Source organism: Haemaphysalis longicornis, unplaced genomic scaffold, assembly GCF_048455015.1.
Source record: "Haemaphysalis longicornis isolate Haplotype H1 unplaced genomic scaffold, Haemaphysalis longicornis Haplotype H1 scaffold_5, whole genome shotgun sequence".
Classification (NCBI taxonomy): Eukaryota; Metazoa; Arthropoda; class Arachnida; order Ixodida; family Ixodidae; genus Haemaphysalis; species Haemaphysalis longicornis.
Genome location: NW_027526385.1, coordinates 142,575,800 through 142,592,806, shown reverse-complemented (window position 1 = coordinate 142,592,806; position 17,007 = coordinate 142,575,800). Strand labels below are relative to the sequence as shown.

At 48.3% G+C, this 17,007-nt stretch overlaps 1 long non-coding RNA gene across 1 annotated transcript in view; it reads right to left on the bottom strand.

Annotated features, from left to right (window-relative positions):
• Window positions 1-13,738, bottom strand: part of LOC144139418 (uncharacterized) — a 72,581-nt gene extending 58,843 nt beyond the window's left edge. Inside the window, exon 1 of the long non-coding RNA XR_013316201.1 lies at window positions 13,605-13,738. This is a non-coding gene — a long non-coding RNA (uncharacterized LOC144139418). The remainder of the gene's footprint in view (window positions 1-13,604) is intronic.
• Between the last annotated feature and the right edge of the window lie 3,269 nt (window positions 13,739-17,007).

Genomic DNA, 17,007 nt, shown 5'->3' with positions numbered 1-17,007 from the left:
GCAAAAACTAGCAGACAAAACTGAAATTTCTGCCAGAGCTCTGTTCCACAATGCAGTACAAAAACAACGCCAAAAGTATTGGTTATTCATAAAAGGTCTCGGCTTTTTTTTTCAACAACTCTGGTGTCGTTACACAAACTGGTTTTTTTTTGCGTAATCTAGTGGTATTAGCTATTGACAATGTATTTTCGAGGAGTTCAACCAATTAGTTTTGGGAACCAACGGATTCGAAAATCTTGTTGTAGGAGGAGGAGGCGCGGGAGGAAAAAACTTTATTTGGGTAACTCGTGGATTGGGCGATTTCTAATAAACTTGTGGCGGATAATACGCAAATACATACACATGGGAATCATTATACACCAAAGCATTGGCTATATTTACGCATTATTATTATTCTCACGTTTCTAAACTGCGGAATAGTGTTCAAGTGGGAGCAGTCGACATGATTGTATTGGCGTTATGGCAACGCAGGATTGAGAAGAAAGTCGGCGCAATATTTCTTTTACTCGTGCCTTCTCGGCGCAGCCATCCCAAGGCCCATCGTCTTTCGCTGGGCCTAAGCATTGTTGCTTTCGCTCACATATTCGAAACAGGACGCCTAATAAACATTGACAGGCTGCAACCATGTGCAACCGTTGGGTAAGGTTTTCCTGCTCTAAGAGACAGTTCTTCCGTTTGCTATCTCCTGCGTGGTGCGGGGACGTTTTAGAGGAAATTTACTGTCACAATTTCACGTGCTTGTCGGAAGCATCGGGGGTGCGTCATATCATGGCTTTATAAGGAAGCCCAGGATGGTTCTTCCTGCCGGAGCAGCAAACGAGGAGTCGCTGGTAACCAGCAGCCCATTCGACAAGAACAGCAGCACGCAACGGCCCCTCGCACCGCCGAGAGGTAAAATTTTGGTTTAGAATGGGCAAGAAAATACAAGTTCTCAACCAAGCCCCTAAGAGTTCCTCCTGGATTATACGCGTGCTCAATGCGAAATAAAAGTCTATAATGTGGAAACAACAATGCTGCACCCCTTTCTTAGTAGGGCAGGCACAAAGTTTGTGGATGTTGAACCTTGCGGTCGAATTTGGTCGACCTTCCACCCGAAGTTAGCGATGTGCACTAATTACCTTTTCAGCCTCTTGTGTAAACGCGTCACAAAGCACGTTAACCAATATGTCGACCGCCGTGGACGGCTACCACCGATACAATAATAAGTTGATCGCCTATGGGAGCATGGTGAGGTCATCATTAGCTAAGGCGTTGTCAGTGCAGTGCGGCTCATACGCCTGTACCTACTCTTCAGCTACTGTGCTTCCCTGCCGATTAACCATGGCTGAAGATAGAGTGACATTTCTTAACCCTTCGTTATCGGCAGGACAAAGACCACGTGCATTAGTAAACCGTTTGTTTATTTTCTTGAAAAGTACATTTCATAACTGATTTCACTGTTTCCGGGTATCAACGCAGCGAACGAAGCGTTGTGGCGTTTCTTCGTAATTTTTATAACTTTCCCTAAACCAATAATTAGGTTCACTTTTCGGTTTTTGATGTATTTTTGAGCCGCATTAGAACGTGCTTTGTTCTTCACTACATAAGTTGTGTGTTTACAATGTTTTTTTTTTACTTTTGCCTTAAGTAAATGGGTTGCCAAAGTTTAGTATATTCATCGCTATTCCGGCTCCAAGTGATGTCATTACTGACATGGCATTCAAATATTGTTCTAAAAAGTACTTGGACGTAGAAAAAAAAACTTAACGCAGAAAGACAGCGCAGGTATTGACATGTAGAGAATGCATGCAAACGTAACAAGCTCGCAAGTTTGGCGCTCGTCGCTTCCAGTGTTTAACTATGAACACCTAAAGAAAAAATAATTCACAAAGAAAAAAATGAGCAACAATCGCTTATTTGTTAGCTCTTAGTTTCCTATCACAATATTTTGGCTCTTCGCGTATAATGAAAAAAATAGCGACGGGACTTTTGGACAGCTTGAGGCACTGCGAGCACAGTAAGTGCTAATGACAGCCCAAAACTCCTCCCCTGGAATTCGCCTACAGCATTCAGCCCCAGCTATACATGATTTCAAAAAAGTGTTTTTACAAGCACTTCCGGGTATATCATGGTGTTCTTTTGTATTTTATTTCACCCTTCCTAATCCAATTCTATTTTTCTCTAAACCGGTCACCCGAGCGCTAGCCTTCCCTCTCGCACTACTGTGTACAACCACAAAGTGAAGTTGGTATTTGATAGCCGCACGGCAATTTCAGTTACATAAGTCAGTTTTAAAGGTAAAACATATCAGTATTGGTCCTTAATATAAACGAGTACACCCAACGGAATTATTTCCTATCGAAACGAATAAGAACGCCATGATGTTGTGTTACAATTTTTTTTAATGAACCGCACAAGTTTACCAACTCGTCACTGACGTCCAAAGTGAACTAAATTCCTTTAACTGTGATATTATGGAATATTATATGTATGAAAAGGGTTGTTAGTAATGTATATATCACGTATACTAGTGATTGTACCAAACAATAAAGCTCTTGTGATGCATATAATAGGTGTGTTTTATCGACCACGCGAAACGAGTCTGTAGAGAAACAAAGAAACTTTTAAGCTTACAATATGTTCATCGCGTTTCGGAACAAAAAAACACTAACATTTTCAAGGAACGTATGGTGCACTTCATTGACACGCAAAGAAAAGACAGGTGTAAAAAAAATCCCGGGCCATCTCAACTAACGTGAAACCTTTCGAGGGGCAAAGCATGCTGTATATAAGGGTGGTCTTAGCGCAATGACATTTTTCCCAAGGGAGATGAAATCGTTGTGGGGTACAGGTATACAGCCTTACCGTAAATTTCTCTTGTATTTGAAGAATGTAGCTCACTAGCGGGAGGCGTAAACGAATGATCCCTTGTTCTTTATAGTAAGTGTCACGGAGCGCTCCAGAGCGAGGTTAAAATGAACGTCCCGGTGCTTTTCAGTGGCCGTCACATTCTAGAGACAGGAGTAAACGAGTTTCCCGGTATTGTAGTACCGTGTATAATAGAGACGAATGATGACTACGACGACAACGACGACAGGAGACGCCAACAGCCTCGCACCTAAGGGTCTTCACCCCTAAAATGCAGTGAATTGTGATTGTGCGGCCTCCCTCTTTTTCTAAGCTGTAGCAGACGACACGGCGTCATCATCACTTTCCAATATACGGACCGGGCGGTGGCAAACGCTCGCACTACACCAGCGCCAGTTCGATTAATGCTTTCATTCTAACCCGACCCGTGTTCTCCACACCATTAGAGCGGTGCGCTAGCTGTCTCGAGCAGGTCGGTGCTGCCGCGTTCGCTCCCAACGCACTTCGCATCGGCTCCGTCGATCATGTCCATTTGTGCCGGCAATTCCACTTTCACGGCTTTATGTTTACTATGAACCGATTCAGTTCGTCGAGCTGAACACGTTGTTACCAATTTTTGGTGAGTGGACCCATTTTTTACCATTTCACGGACACTGAAAGTGTGCACAAAGTGCGAACTTAACTAAGCCTACGAGGCTTACTACGACTACGCACCAACCGGCCACGGCCGCCGCCACCGCCGCCGCCGCCCGCCAGATGGCGCCCGGCGACACAACAGCTGCAACCGCCGCCGCCGTCGAGATAGACACGACGCCCGCCGCCGCCTCCGACGCGGCCCCCCTGCTGGGCCAGCACGGAGAAAGAACATCAATCACTGTCCAGGGCACTGTCGAAGAAACACGACAGCTAATTAGCGATGCAAGCGACTCGGCAAACTGGCTCCTCGTCAGACGCAGCCGCAATCGTCGACCAAACAACACCACTGGGGAGGATGCTAGGCCGAGCCAAGCGGCCCCCTCAACAGCAACTACTACAACAGCCGAAGGCAACGCAGCCAAATGTAAGTCTACAAGCTCCCTCACTCGAGCGCAATTCATCAAGAAAGTTAACGCTACAATGGAAAAGGCAGCCCGCATGCCCAGCGTAATGGACAGGGATGAAGCCAAAGTAATAGTCACACCACGTGGCGGCCTAGTCATAGCCGACCTCCAACCTACAGCGCTCAAACGAGCCATCGTAAACGCCGCAGGCATAGACAGTCAGACGGCAACGGAAGATACACTATACCCCAATACGGCACAGAACATCGTCGTAATTAGCACCCCCGACGACGACAGAGCTCTGAAGTACGCCCGCATACGATGCATCGTGATCGACACCAAGGCGTACGAAGTGTTCGCATACGGATCCCTTCCTGACTACATGGTCAAGGGCGTTATCCACAACATCGGGTTACAAGATACGCAAGAGGACATCCTTCAGAACCTCAGCTACCCTTTCAACTCCACATTTAGAGCGGCACGCCGCATAGGAATGACGAAAGCGGTAGTCATCGCCTTCGAAGCCGACAAGATACCACAATACGTGATATACGCCGGAGTCGCGGTCAAGTGCACGGCGTACAAACAACACAGAGAAGTGTGTAAGCTCTGCGGCCAAGTCGGGCACAGACGGGACGTCTGCCCCACGCCCAAAGTCAATGCGTGCTTCGCATGTGGGTTACGTAATCCGGGGCCGGACCACACCAATGACTGCAAGCCGAACTGCAAACTCTGTAACGGCGCTCACCCCACCGGGGACCCGCGCTGCAAGAACCGATTCAAAACGTCATTCCAGACGAGGAAACACGCACGAGAATAGAAAAAGAAGGCCGCCGAGGCCACCAAAACCACAGCACCAAAGGTCAGACTATCACGCAGGGACGACTTCCCAAAGCACGAAGGGGTAACTAAGACACATCGCTCGCCGTCCGCAAGAAGCGCGAGTCGCCATAGATCCGGCAGCAGGGTCCGGAGTTTTCTGAAGAACCCTACTCAGAACAATACGAAGACGTGGGCCAAGATAGCGACAGCTGCTCCGGCCAACGCAGGGAACGCCACCGCGCAGTCGAAGCGCGCGCAACGACAACGCTCTGCCACCCGCAAGCGCGACGACCAAGAAGAAAAAACTGCAGCGCTCGAGAAAATCATAGAAACGCTACAGGCTACCAATGCCACGCTTACCAAACGAATAGAAACACTCACACTCAAGATCGAAGGCAAAACTAATGCCACCGCTGCAGCTTCATCCCGGTCGGCAGACAGCCACGACACGTACAACGCTCCCGCAGAAATGATGGAAAACGCGGAGGCAGATGACGCGCCCCAACAACCACTACAACAACCCACAAACGAGGAGGAAGAAGAGGAAATCAACGAAGAAGAGACACAGGAGATCGAGCCTCCTAGGAAACGGCTACAGATAGTAGAAATACACAAAGTCACAACTGGGAGAGTCGCAAAGAAGACCACCACGAGCACCATCACACACAACAGGGCAATGAAAGGCCTAGAAGGATACTTTCTCAAGCTACAAGACGACTTCGAGGCAAGAATTGTCGCTCGCATGGACAACCTGGAAGCACTCATAGACGCACGCATGAGCGACCTAGAAGCGCGCATGGACGCTCGCATGGGAAGGGTGGAGCAAACCCTACTCGAAATACAACGAACGCTCGCCTTAATGAGCGAAAAGATCACAGGCACACCCGTGCCCGAACAACCCACACAACAGCAACACCATGGGTAGAGAAACGCACGGCAGCATCAAAATATGGCACTAGAACGCCAACGGCCTCCAGTGCCGAAGAGCAGCCCTACAACAATACATCCAAAGCCTCAACTCCCCTCCGGACATCGTGATGGTGCAGGAGACGCACAGCGAACGAACGCCGACCATCCCCGGCTATCGGACGCAAGCAACCCCTCCGAGCGCACGCACCAGCTCCACCGGTACGGCACAAGGAGTATGCACCTTCATCCGCAAGGGAGTCGTACACATACCACACGACAACCTCCTAGGAAACAACACGGCCCTCGAACTGTGCGTTACCGAGGTGGTTGTCGGGAAGAAGAAGAAGGAGACACTGTTCGTCGTCAACTCCTACAGTAATCCAAAGCACAGAAGCCAACGTTTCGGAACGCTATTTCAAAGAACACTCAGGAAAGTCGTGAACGCGCCCACCATCATCGCGGGTGACTTCAACGCACACCACACAGAAACGGGATACAACAACACTACAGCCAAGGGCAGGAACCTGCTCGAAGAAGCAACTGCAGCACAGTTCGATCTACTCACGGACCCCGCACAGCCGTCGCGCATCGGCACATCCGCCTCGCGCGACTCCAACGCAGACCTCGCCTTCGCTTACCTACCCGACGGCAGACCCGCCAAGTGGAGAAACACCGGGGTGAATCTGCGCAGCGACCACTTCATTATAGAGGTGGAGATTCCGGTACGGGCCACAAATTCTACAACCACGCATGAAACGAAACACAAAATTACGGATTGGTACGCCTTCAGGCAACAAACGATCGCACCCAAAGTGGAAGACATCGAACAGTGGACCGGCGGCTTACTTAAGGCGGCCGAGGCGGCCACCACAACGGTGACCGCCGACAACACCATCCGCAGCGTCGACTCGAAACTCGCTCACCTGATCGCGGCCCGCCAATCCCTGCAGAAGCGGTGGAGAAAGCGCCGACACCTCCGATCGTTGAGGAAGAAAATCGCGCAGATCGGTAGAGAGATTGAATCGCACAGTCGACAACTAAACACACAGCCGTGGCACGCCCTGTGCAACGAGATGGACGGGAAGCTGCACACTAGCAAGGCCTGGAAGTGGCTCCGACACCTGAAAGACGACTCGAAAAGTAAGGGCTACCAACAACACAGACTCAAACCAAATCCTGCACAAGGCGACCAAAACGCTCGGAGAACGAGAACTGGCGAAAAGACTCAACGAGCAGTACCTACCGGACACACCGACCGTCACTCACCCGGACTACCGCGGACCGCAGAACCCTGAGTTGGACGCAGAAATACAACAGTGGGAAGTCCGAAGCGCAGTGCAAGCCCTGAACTGCAAATCGGCAGCGGGACCGGATCGCATACACAACAAGGTGCTGAGAAACCTAAACGACACGGCCATCAAGGCGCTAACCGAATACTACAACGCGTGCTGGTGCACCGGAACACTACCCAAGCAATGGAAAGCCGCAAAGACGGTCTTGATTCCAAAGCCGAACAAGCCGCCGGGAATTGACAACCTCAGACCCATATCACTCACATCGTGCGTGGGCAAGGTCCTTGAGCACATCCTCAACACCAGATGGCAACATTACATGGAGGACCACGAAGTGTACCCCACGACCATGCTGGGATTCAGGCCCAAGCTCAGCACCCAAGACGCAATACTACAGATCTGGCACGACATCATCGTAGCGCCGAGCAAGGTGGATTGCAGAGCCGTCTTGGGCCTCGACCTCAAAAGCGCCTTCGACAACGTCCGCCACTCAGCCATCCTCCAGCACGTCAGCAAGCTGTGACTGGGAGAGCGAACCTACAACTATATTCGGGCTTTCCTAACGCACAGGACCGCAAGCATACAAATTGGAAACACGCAACTCGAGGAGCGCAAGAGAGGGAGCACGGGTACCCCACAGGGTTCCGTCATCTCCCCGCTCCTCTTCAATCTGGTCCTCATACCAGTGGCAGAACGCCTACAACGAATCCCAGAAGTCCAACATACAATTTATGAGGACGACATCACCATCTGGATGGCTGGGGGCACCAACGGACACATAGAAGAGTCACTACAACGGGCGATAGACGAGATCGAGGCCGGACTCGCAGACACCGGGCTCCGGTGCTCGCCGCAAAAGTCTCAGCTTCTAATACTCACACCGCCCGGCCCACGAAGAAAGAAAGCCGCCGAGGACGCTTCCCACATCGCCCTCCACGCGCACGACGGCACACGAATACCACACGTCCAGAGCATAAGAGTTCTCGGGTACCACATTGACGAAGGACCAAGCACCAACCGTACGGCCCTGAGCAGGCTATTGACCAGCATAGACAACGCCGCTCGACTGGTGCGCCGAATATCCACAAGAAACGAAGGCATGCGCGAAGCCAACCTTCTCCGCTTACTACAATCGTTCGTCGTTGGTCAGATCTCCTATACCGGCCCCTTCCACACGTGGTTGGCGCAGGAGCGAGACAAGATCAATGCTGCTATACGCAAAGCCTACAAAGTCGCTCTCGGACTACTACAGTGCACCAGCAACAGGGCGCTCGAAGCCCTGGGAGTCCACAATACCCTGGACGAAATATGCGAAGCGCAGAGAACTGCACAAATCGCACGCCTCCGGGAAACGCCGACCGGAAGAGAGATACTACACAGGACCGGACACTACCACAGCACGAACCGCGCCGCCACAACAGCTCCGCAGGAAAGGCAGGATGTGGAAGGCGGGGCTGACGCCGCCAGACCACGCGAACGACTACCACGATCGCTGTGCGAACAGAAAGTCGTCACACCCTTACCTCGTAACACGCACCCAGAGAGGAACAGGGAAAGGCGAACGGCGAGAGCTAGGACGCTGGCAGAAACATACAGCACCGACAACACTGCGGTGTACATCGACGCGGCCCGCTACCCGCGCCGACCCCGAACCTACGTTGCAACCGTCATTCGAGCCACGGACGGTACCACCATGAGTGCGGCGAGCTTCGCAGCGGACAACGCTACACAAGCGGAAGAGGCGGCGATCGCGCTATCCCTGAGGAGTGCTCCAACAATCAACACCATATTAAGCGACTCCAAGTCAGCTATAGTCAACTACAGAAAAGGCAGCGTGGGTCCTCCGGCCCACCGCCTCCTTCGACCACTACCCGACCCGAAGACCAACAATACACACCTCAGGTGGTTTCTTGCCCACGTCGGCCTCACACCCGGCGGAGTGGCCAACCGGAACGACAGGGCGAACGCCGTCGCGCGCGAGCTTACACACCGCGCGGCGCCCCCCCGCCTCTCGAACACGGCGCGGGCCGCAGGGTATGACGGTGAAGGCGACGAGGAGCAAGGAAACGACAACGAGGAGAACGAAGAGGAAGAACACTACGAACTACTACTGGAGTACGGGGAAATACTCCGGTACTACAAAGAGCAAAGAAGGACACAACCCCCACCTCATCCCGGACTCAACCGGCACGAGCAGGTGTTACTCCGACAACTACAAACAAGAACTGTGATTACACCGGCTCTGGCGCGCTACGTGTGCCCAGGACGCTTCGAAGACTACATGTGTAGTGAGTGCGCGAGTGAACCCGCTACCCTGTCCCACATCCTGCAAGCCCACCACCACCACCGAGACGAACAGGGTGGCGGACGAGTGAATACCGGTGCAGTGCGCGATCCCCAGTACTGTGACACCCCAAACGCGGACACCGATGACACGTGCGCAAACGCGGAGTGCGCGAGTGATACGTGTGAGAACACTACGAGTGCGAACACTACCCCGACCGACATCCCACCGGAAGTAGTGACAATGATCACATCGCCGAACTGCGCGCAGCAGAGGCAAGCCATCCAGCGGCTCGAGGAAGCCCTGGCTCGGCAAGAGCGGACGGAACACTCTGACGCCGGCGCGACTCACTACCGTGCTCATCCAAGGGTACGGGAGAGAGGCTGCGTGGCTGGAGGAAGCTTAGTAGCTCGAGCCAGGCCACTGGCCCAATACCCCTCGAGGCCTTAACCAACGCAGGAATGGGAAGAGGACACCGCCTACTTCACAGGGTATCTTGATTCCCCATCCCCACGCAGGATCGTGCAATAAAGTATCTCTCTCTCTCTCTCTCCACACCATTACAGCAACTTGGCAGCCGAAGGAACTGGAAATTCATTAGAGTGAAGCCTTTGTTTGGCGTGGTATGGATGTGTGCGATCCACCACGTCGGTATAAATATTTACTTGTAAAACGAATATTCCATCCCGTGAACACAGCTAAAGACGCAAAAATTATACTTATTCATTTTCTTGTTCCAAAGCTCATCAACACTTTTTTTTCTTAATGAGTGTGCTGGCGCTGGCCGACATTGAATTCTGCCATCATTACAAAAAAAAATCAAGACATTGCTGGACTCGAACCGAGGCAGAAGGGTCTTGCCTGTTTGTTACAAACAAATTAGCATCACCTCGAACTTCTTATAGATGTTATCTCTCTCGTCATCTTGATGTACCCCTTGTAAACGGGAAGCGGAATTTCAAATACTGTTCTACTGAAGCGACAACTTACCCGTATGTATTAAAATGACATTCCACGTAATATACAATGACCGCATAGCTCCTATATTATATTCTTTCGTGTTTGTATGGGAATGTATTGTCAAAACAAACAAAGGCAGGCATGAAAATACCAGAGTTTGACCAGTCTTTCACATGGGCACATCTCCACAATTTAGTCGGCAAATAGTTGTGTATAGAGAAAACATTACGCATAAAATTATGTATTTGTTAGAAGAATCGGCATAAAAAAGAAGCACAGAAAATGTTGGCACAGGGAGACCATAAAAAGCTATGCATTTTTTTTTTCATGCCGCAATGTTCATTCTTTGGTTTGCATATTGCAGAACCCGTAATGGACACCACTAGCCGGCAAGGAAGGCGTGCTCTAAACGGGTACCTCATGAAAGAAAACCCATGCCTGAGAGTTCACACAGGGAGCAAATCCAAACCGAAGCTGCATGAACAAAACCATCTCGAAAATGTTTTGTGCACGTACCATAGAGCACCTGGTTAAGTGCTTAATGCTCAGTTCTCTTACTAGAGGTGTAAACTTAGAAATATCCATTTCGCCATATCGGCATGCTGCAAAAAAATGAAGCCGTTCCACCCAATGCGAAAGCTTTCGGAACTTCGGAGGAGTGATTCGTCATAATAGGCTGTAATGCCGGCATCTGCACACTGGTACCACCCAGTGCAATTCAAATTTCCGGCCGTAGCAGTGCTCGTGCGCCCCCTCCCTGAAACTGCACCTGCGGGCGTTCTGTTCTTTTTGTGCTTCCTTTTCCTCCCGACTTGCCGGCGTTGCACTGCCACATTTTATCGCAAAAACCGACCCAACGAGCATCCCCAACTAAATAGGCGGGGGCGCTGCTGGTTAATTACGTATATTTTGCCTCAAATATACCTACAGTTTTCTTTGCGCTAAACAATGGGGAGATGTATGACGAGAGCCGGCGATTTGAGTTTTTGACGCTTATGACTGTACAAACCGCCTGGCTTTCGAAGCCTCTGTATTACGCCGCGAGGACAGCCACTATGATGGAACGCCGGGTGGGCCAATTTCGGTCCAGCGAACGAGCTACAACAAGGCGAGCCCCAAAGTACTCTGCACCTAAAAAGGGGTAAATACTCGGCGATTTTTTTTAGCATTGTACGTAATGTATCGCTGAGCAGAAGCATTTTACACAAAAACCTTTCCCAGCAAAGTTGATCAAAGGCATCAGTCTTAAATGATAGTGTTGGGTTTAAAACTCATTTGGCCTCAAAGGTGAGAACAAGCGCCGCAACATTTCTAGATCGGGTTAAAACTAAAGCAGTACACTGTTGTACAGTGTTGGCAGGGCCAGGGACACGTATTGGTATTGACGTTGCTAGTAGTTCACCCCAACGACTCATTATTTTTTCCAATTCTTTTACCAGGTCTTTTCAATCGAAATCCATAAAGGTGGGATGAAACCACAAGCGGTGCAGTGCGACCAATGCACCATGTAGAGGGATGGCCGCGTGGAGCTTTTGTGGGAAACTGGGATTCTCAAGGCAGCGCACATCAATGTGCTCACTTACATTCTGTAGCTGACTGCCTTCAAAAAGGTACAGCAACCACCCTCCATTACACTAACAGGGCTCAAATGCTGCTAGGTATTGTATTTTTCTAATATCGTCAAATACCACGGAAGCTAGGCCAATTAGGTGCAACAAACCGAGGAAAGAATCCACAAGATTCCAGCAGCGTTTCCTCAGTAAGAACAGTAGATGGCATCATTCGTGAAGCGTTTTACCACCACTTTATTAAAATAAACCATCCCATAACTTTCGAATCACTCGCCTCCGGGGACAGTAAATCGCAAAGTAAAGGCCACGGCAGGACAGCAATATAGCAGAAGGTTCTCAGGGCAAGGTATATTAAATCTTTGATTACGAGCATGAGTGCTGATGGCAATGCACTTTCCGGGTTGAAAGTATCCTTGGTTCAGAATGCTCAGCCTGCAGTTTAGCGTCGATGCCGGCAATGTCTGGGTCCGTGCAGGCCGCCACTGGTAGTTACACATTGCTTGATTTAACATACGAGCGTTTTCTGCTGAAGGTAGCAAGTCTATTGCTTAAGGGACGCCAAAATATATTGGTATATTTTAGTACTGACCCAACTTCACAAAACAAATTAGTATCTCATGCGAAGTACGGTGCAGTTTCATATATGCTAATATTTAGCGCAACAACGGGTATCCACAAGAAAAAAGAAATTATCGGTGGGCTTCTCGATAAATACGGAAATTACTCAGAATGCGCAAAATTTTCCAACATCAGGGGACGACTGGTCGGAGTTGTAATCTTGCACACCAAAGCAGAAATACTGCAGGTAAACGAAAATACGCACGAACGTTTGCCTTCGCAATGACAATTTAATAAATAGTTTTCATTGGGATGTCATATTTAAAAACAAAAACATTACTCATTGATTTATCATCACAAGCGACTTCAACGCATGTTAAAGAGAATCGATAAAAATACGTGTGGTGGGGTCCTACGGCTGACGAGAGGCTAGCGGGGAAAGAACTGGTTAATGCGCAGCGGATTTTGGAGATGCTGTAAAGCGAGAAAGATACCAGAAAACAAAAGAAGTACACAAAAACGAGGACGCATTGCGAGCGCTGCAGAAGTGAAATGACGAGGAGGCGTGTTGACGTGACCGCGTTGACATTGTTAGCAAAAAATCGCAATCCCAAGAACCTACAACCCGCACATCAAGAAAAAACGAAGGAGGAAACACACTTTGCTTCTAAATTTCTGAGCCTCCATCGTTCAGGTTTTGGTTCTAACATTTAGGTAATGAAATACGAATGAAGGTAATGTTCATGTTTACACACATTTTATAGCTTAAAAACATAAAACTATCTAACAGTGTTTTGTAACAGTTCCTGAATAAAGCACCCTAATCCTTAATGAATGAAGTAAATTTCTATAAATAACCGGTAAGGCAGAATTTATTATTAGGTGAAAATGTAACATTCCGCTGTGGAACCTCTTTTTTGTACAGTAACATATCACAACAATGTTTATTTTTGCGTAGTTTAATAAATTATTAACCCACAAATTAAAAAAAAGCATCGCTACGTCATTCTTGTCTGCTCTCGTTCTTCCATCGTGAGACGTGATGCGGCCAGCCTTGGTGGCACGCGTGATGCTAATTTAAACGTCTACCCTAACAGATGATATGAGACGTCTTCATAACACTGCACATCTTTTTGTATAATTGTGACCAGTCAGTTAAAGAAACATAACATAACCGTGACATAAGTCCTATATATTCAGAAGGAACACCTGAACCAATCAAAGCATGCAGCAGAAAAGAAACCTTCGTAAATACGTATCACACATACTGCAATGTAAGATGAAATGCTGGTTCATGAATTTGACGCGCAAATATTCTTACCATATACAACTGCTTTAAAGAAGGTCTATATTCTTCGTTACCTCCGAAGACGGTGAAAAAAACCAGCATTAGGGTAATGCCGATGGTGGATGGGTACATCACGAAACAATTTTTATGACCGCACAGGACGGTGCCTTGTCTTCAAACACTAAAGGCGCAGTGTAATCGAATCTGTTTAGGGTATGTACAAACGAATAATCTGTGCCTCGGGCGCCGGAAGACGCATTTGATATTGTAGAAGTTTAACACAAACGTTTTCCGGGGGACAGTTTGTCTTTGTGTAATGGACAATATGACAGTTTAACAATGGACAGAACGTTTTCTTCAAGTTCGACATTTTTTAGCTTGTACAATTGCTTCTTCTCATTGTGTAGGCAGAATATTGTGTCATGAACAAAACGAGCATGATAGAAAGGGGAATGTTTCAAATTTTTAAGTTATATAGTGTGGCTGCCTTACCTCTTGAAGCAGCTGCCATTCAAGTTATGGCAGTTGCGTTCCGAACGACAAAGGAAGAGAATTTTGGGTCCTCCTCTACAAGAAGATGAACCTTATTTCACGTATCAAGCAAGGTTTCTCGGTTCAACAGTAGGCCTACTAAACCGCGTATGTTCTAGCTCCCAGGAAATGAAAAAAGTTCCTCGTGGTTTATTGTCAGTGTCTACTCAGGCTACCTATACCTGAATAATTGTTGGTCATACTTTTGCTCCAGAAACGGAGTTTAAAATGTGAAAGGTCGTTACGTGCGGTGCTTTAGTATTGTTCCCCGCTGGAAGCCACTAGGTCTAGTGTGGTAAGTATAGCTCATATTCCCAGGTCGGATCTCACGCAGCAGTGAACTAACTTTCCCATCAAAGGTGGGTGGTGAGCGAAGTTTGCCACCATTTATAAAAACATTGTTATTCCAAGACTGAATACGGTGTTATTGAGTCAACAGTACAGGCGTGAATACTTTCGATGAGGGTCGGACGAAACTCTGACTTCCCACATAAAAATACAGTGGCAGTTTAACTTGCCAAAACTCTATAGTTGCCGAGAATGTGAAATGTTTTGTAAGGCTGGTAGGGTTTTCTCTTGTAATCTGCGTGGGTAGCGCCTCCACAGTTAGGCGAACGCGCCTTGGTGCCGTTCGGCATAGTAGAAAGGCTCAGGAAACTTTTCGGTCCCACTTCGCTATGCTGTCCTAATTGTTGGTGTAAAAGTCTTGCTTGAATGCTTCAGAAGTCCTACATTGTATGATAGCAAACTTTTGGAGCTTATTTACGCGTTCAGAAAGACGCCATTGATTTCACGTACAAGTATAACAATGCGGTATAGAACGGGTTATTGCATTTGGTGGAATGAGTACCCTGTGGCTATTTTTCGACACCGTACCTTTGTAAATGTATAGTTATTGGTATCGTGAATCGTTAAGGCGGAACCTTCTTGATAACCCCTGCCTACTAAATGTAGATAAAAAGCTCGTCGTGCTGATTTACGTAGCTTGAAGTTTTTGTTTAGGGGTAGCCTGTTACGTCCGATGAATTGTGCGAGTAATAATGGAAGTACTCCTCCCATCGAATTGTAATGAACTGATAATCAAAACTGTAGTGAGAAAACATTTTTGGAATATTGTATTCAATGAGCTGTGTGGTGAAGTACGGGCAAATTTATGTTTTGAAGACAATTTTTTTTCAAACACGATGGCCAATATTAGTTTTGTGGGCATGCGCCACGAAAACAAGGAAGAAGAGGATTGGGGAAAGAGGGCTCCGGCCGGATAAGCAGACGGGGTTTTCCGGACTTGCCCTTCGGGGATCCTGAAAAAGCAAGAGCGCAGCCTGCCGACCAGACACCGCTGCTTCACTACCGGGTGTGCGACCGTTGTTTGCTTGCGATGGGCCTAAAGGCAACGGCAAGAAAAACGACAGCACGGACCCGCGCCCCACATTGTTCCGAGTCAAGCTGCAGCGAACCTGCACCCTCCCCAACAACTCGTCCAACCTGTGAGACTGTTCACGCTTTTACAAGTTGACTTCCATTCGAACAGACACGTGCGTTTAGAACAGTTTCGCTTTCGCTATTAGTTAGCGGCCCTGTATTTTTTTCTTCACATTTTAACTCAGCGTGTTTGTTCCTTAACCCAACCTCATAAAGTGTGCTGGTTTTCAGTTCTTTTTAAATGTCCGGTGCCCTGTGTCATCATTCTCCCGGCCGTAAGGCTGGTGATCGTTAGGAGCCTGTACAACATGAGCAGCCCTGTATATATGTTCATTGTTGCAGACCAAAAATCTCTAGTGTAGTCCCCCATTACCAAACAAAATAGCAGAAAAGGTCGCATTTACTACGTCCCTGTATATTTTAACAAACCCTCTCTCCGTAACTTTTCAGAACAAACGAATGGCGCGTTATAACTTATTACGTCATGTTAACATGTCAATTGCGTTCTAGGTTGTGCTTTTAAGTCTTAATCGTTTAGCACCTTCGGCCTTGCACACACTGCCTATTACTTTTCTGTCCGTACAGTAATATTGCATTCTTCTTCTGGGCTACTCCTGCTGATTTTATCTGTAGTGATAGTCGTTTAGTAAAATATATCAAGGTGTATGTGTTAAACAGTGCCTGAATGGTATCGCGTTAAAGCTTTTGTATATTGATTCTTTGATAAGTTGTTACAGCTTTAGTGAAAAATCCGATGGTTAACACCTGGATGGTTCTCCTTATGCCGGTTGTACCTTAAGGGTCAGAGGTGCACTTATTGACGTTATTTTTGTACAATTATGGGTTCCGCAAGAGGTTTCTTTGTATATGCCAATATATACCACCCATGCTGGCGAGGAGCCGCATAGGCGCCGTACACACAGGTTACGAGAATTCGTGTCTAACTTCGTCATGATAACACCATTGTTGGCCGTGTGCGGATTTTGGATTGTCTTACCACCGCGTTTAGCACCCACGCACTAAAGCGTTATATAAACTCGTCCATGCGCTGAGTGGCAACGGTGCGCGCAGCTACATTCCTTTATTTTTCATTTCGTGCTTGGGGCCGAGCAAGCGGTGCCAAGCAGATGGTGTTTGCATGCCAAGTTTGGTCACGAACACTCGTAAGTTGTTCTTACGGCATATACCCACCCCATTGCCCGAATGCACGCTCCATTGTTCATATTTCTATGCATCATGATGAACTCGTTGCAGTGTTTTTTTATGGTTGTGGTTTTCGTTCATTGCCAGGCACTGCCGTTGAAGCCCAATGCTGCTTTGGCAGGCACCCACATCTACTTTTTTAGTTTTAACAGCGGTGCTCTTTAAACTGGCGTTGGGCCGGCGAACGTGCGCGAAAAAAACATCGTCGAGCGATGTCGAGATCGCGCGCCCCGGCACCGCTCTGCTTTCAAAAACACCCTTCCCAGTGTTGGTGGCGAAA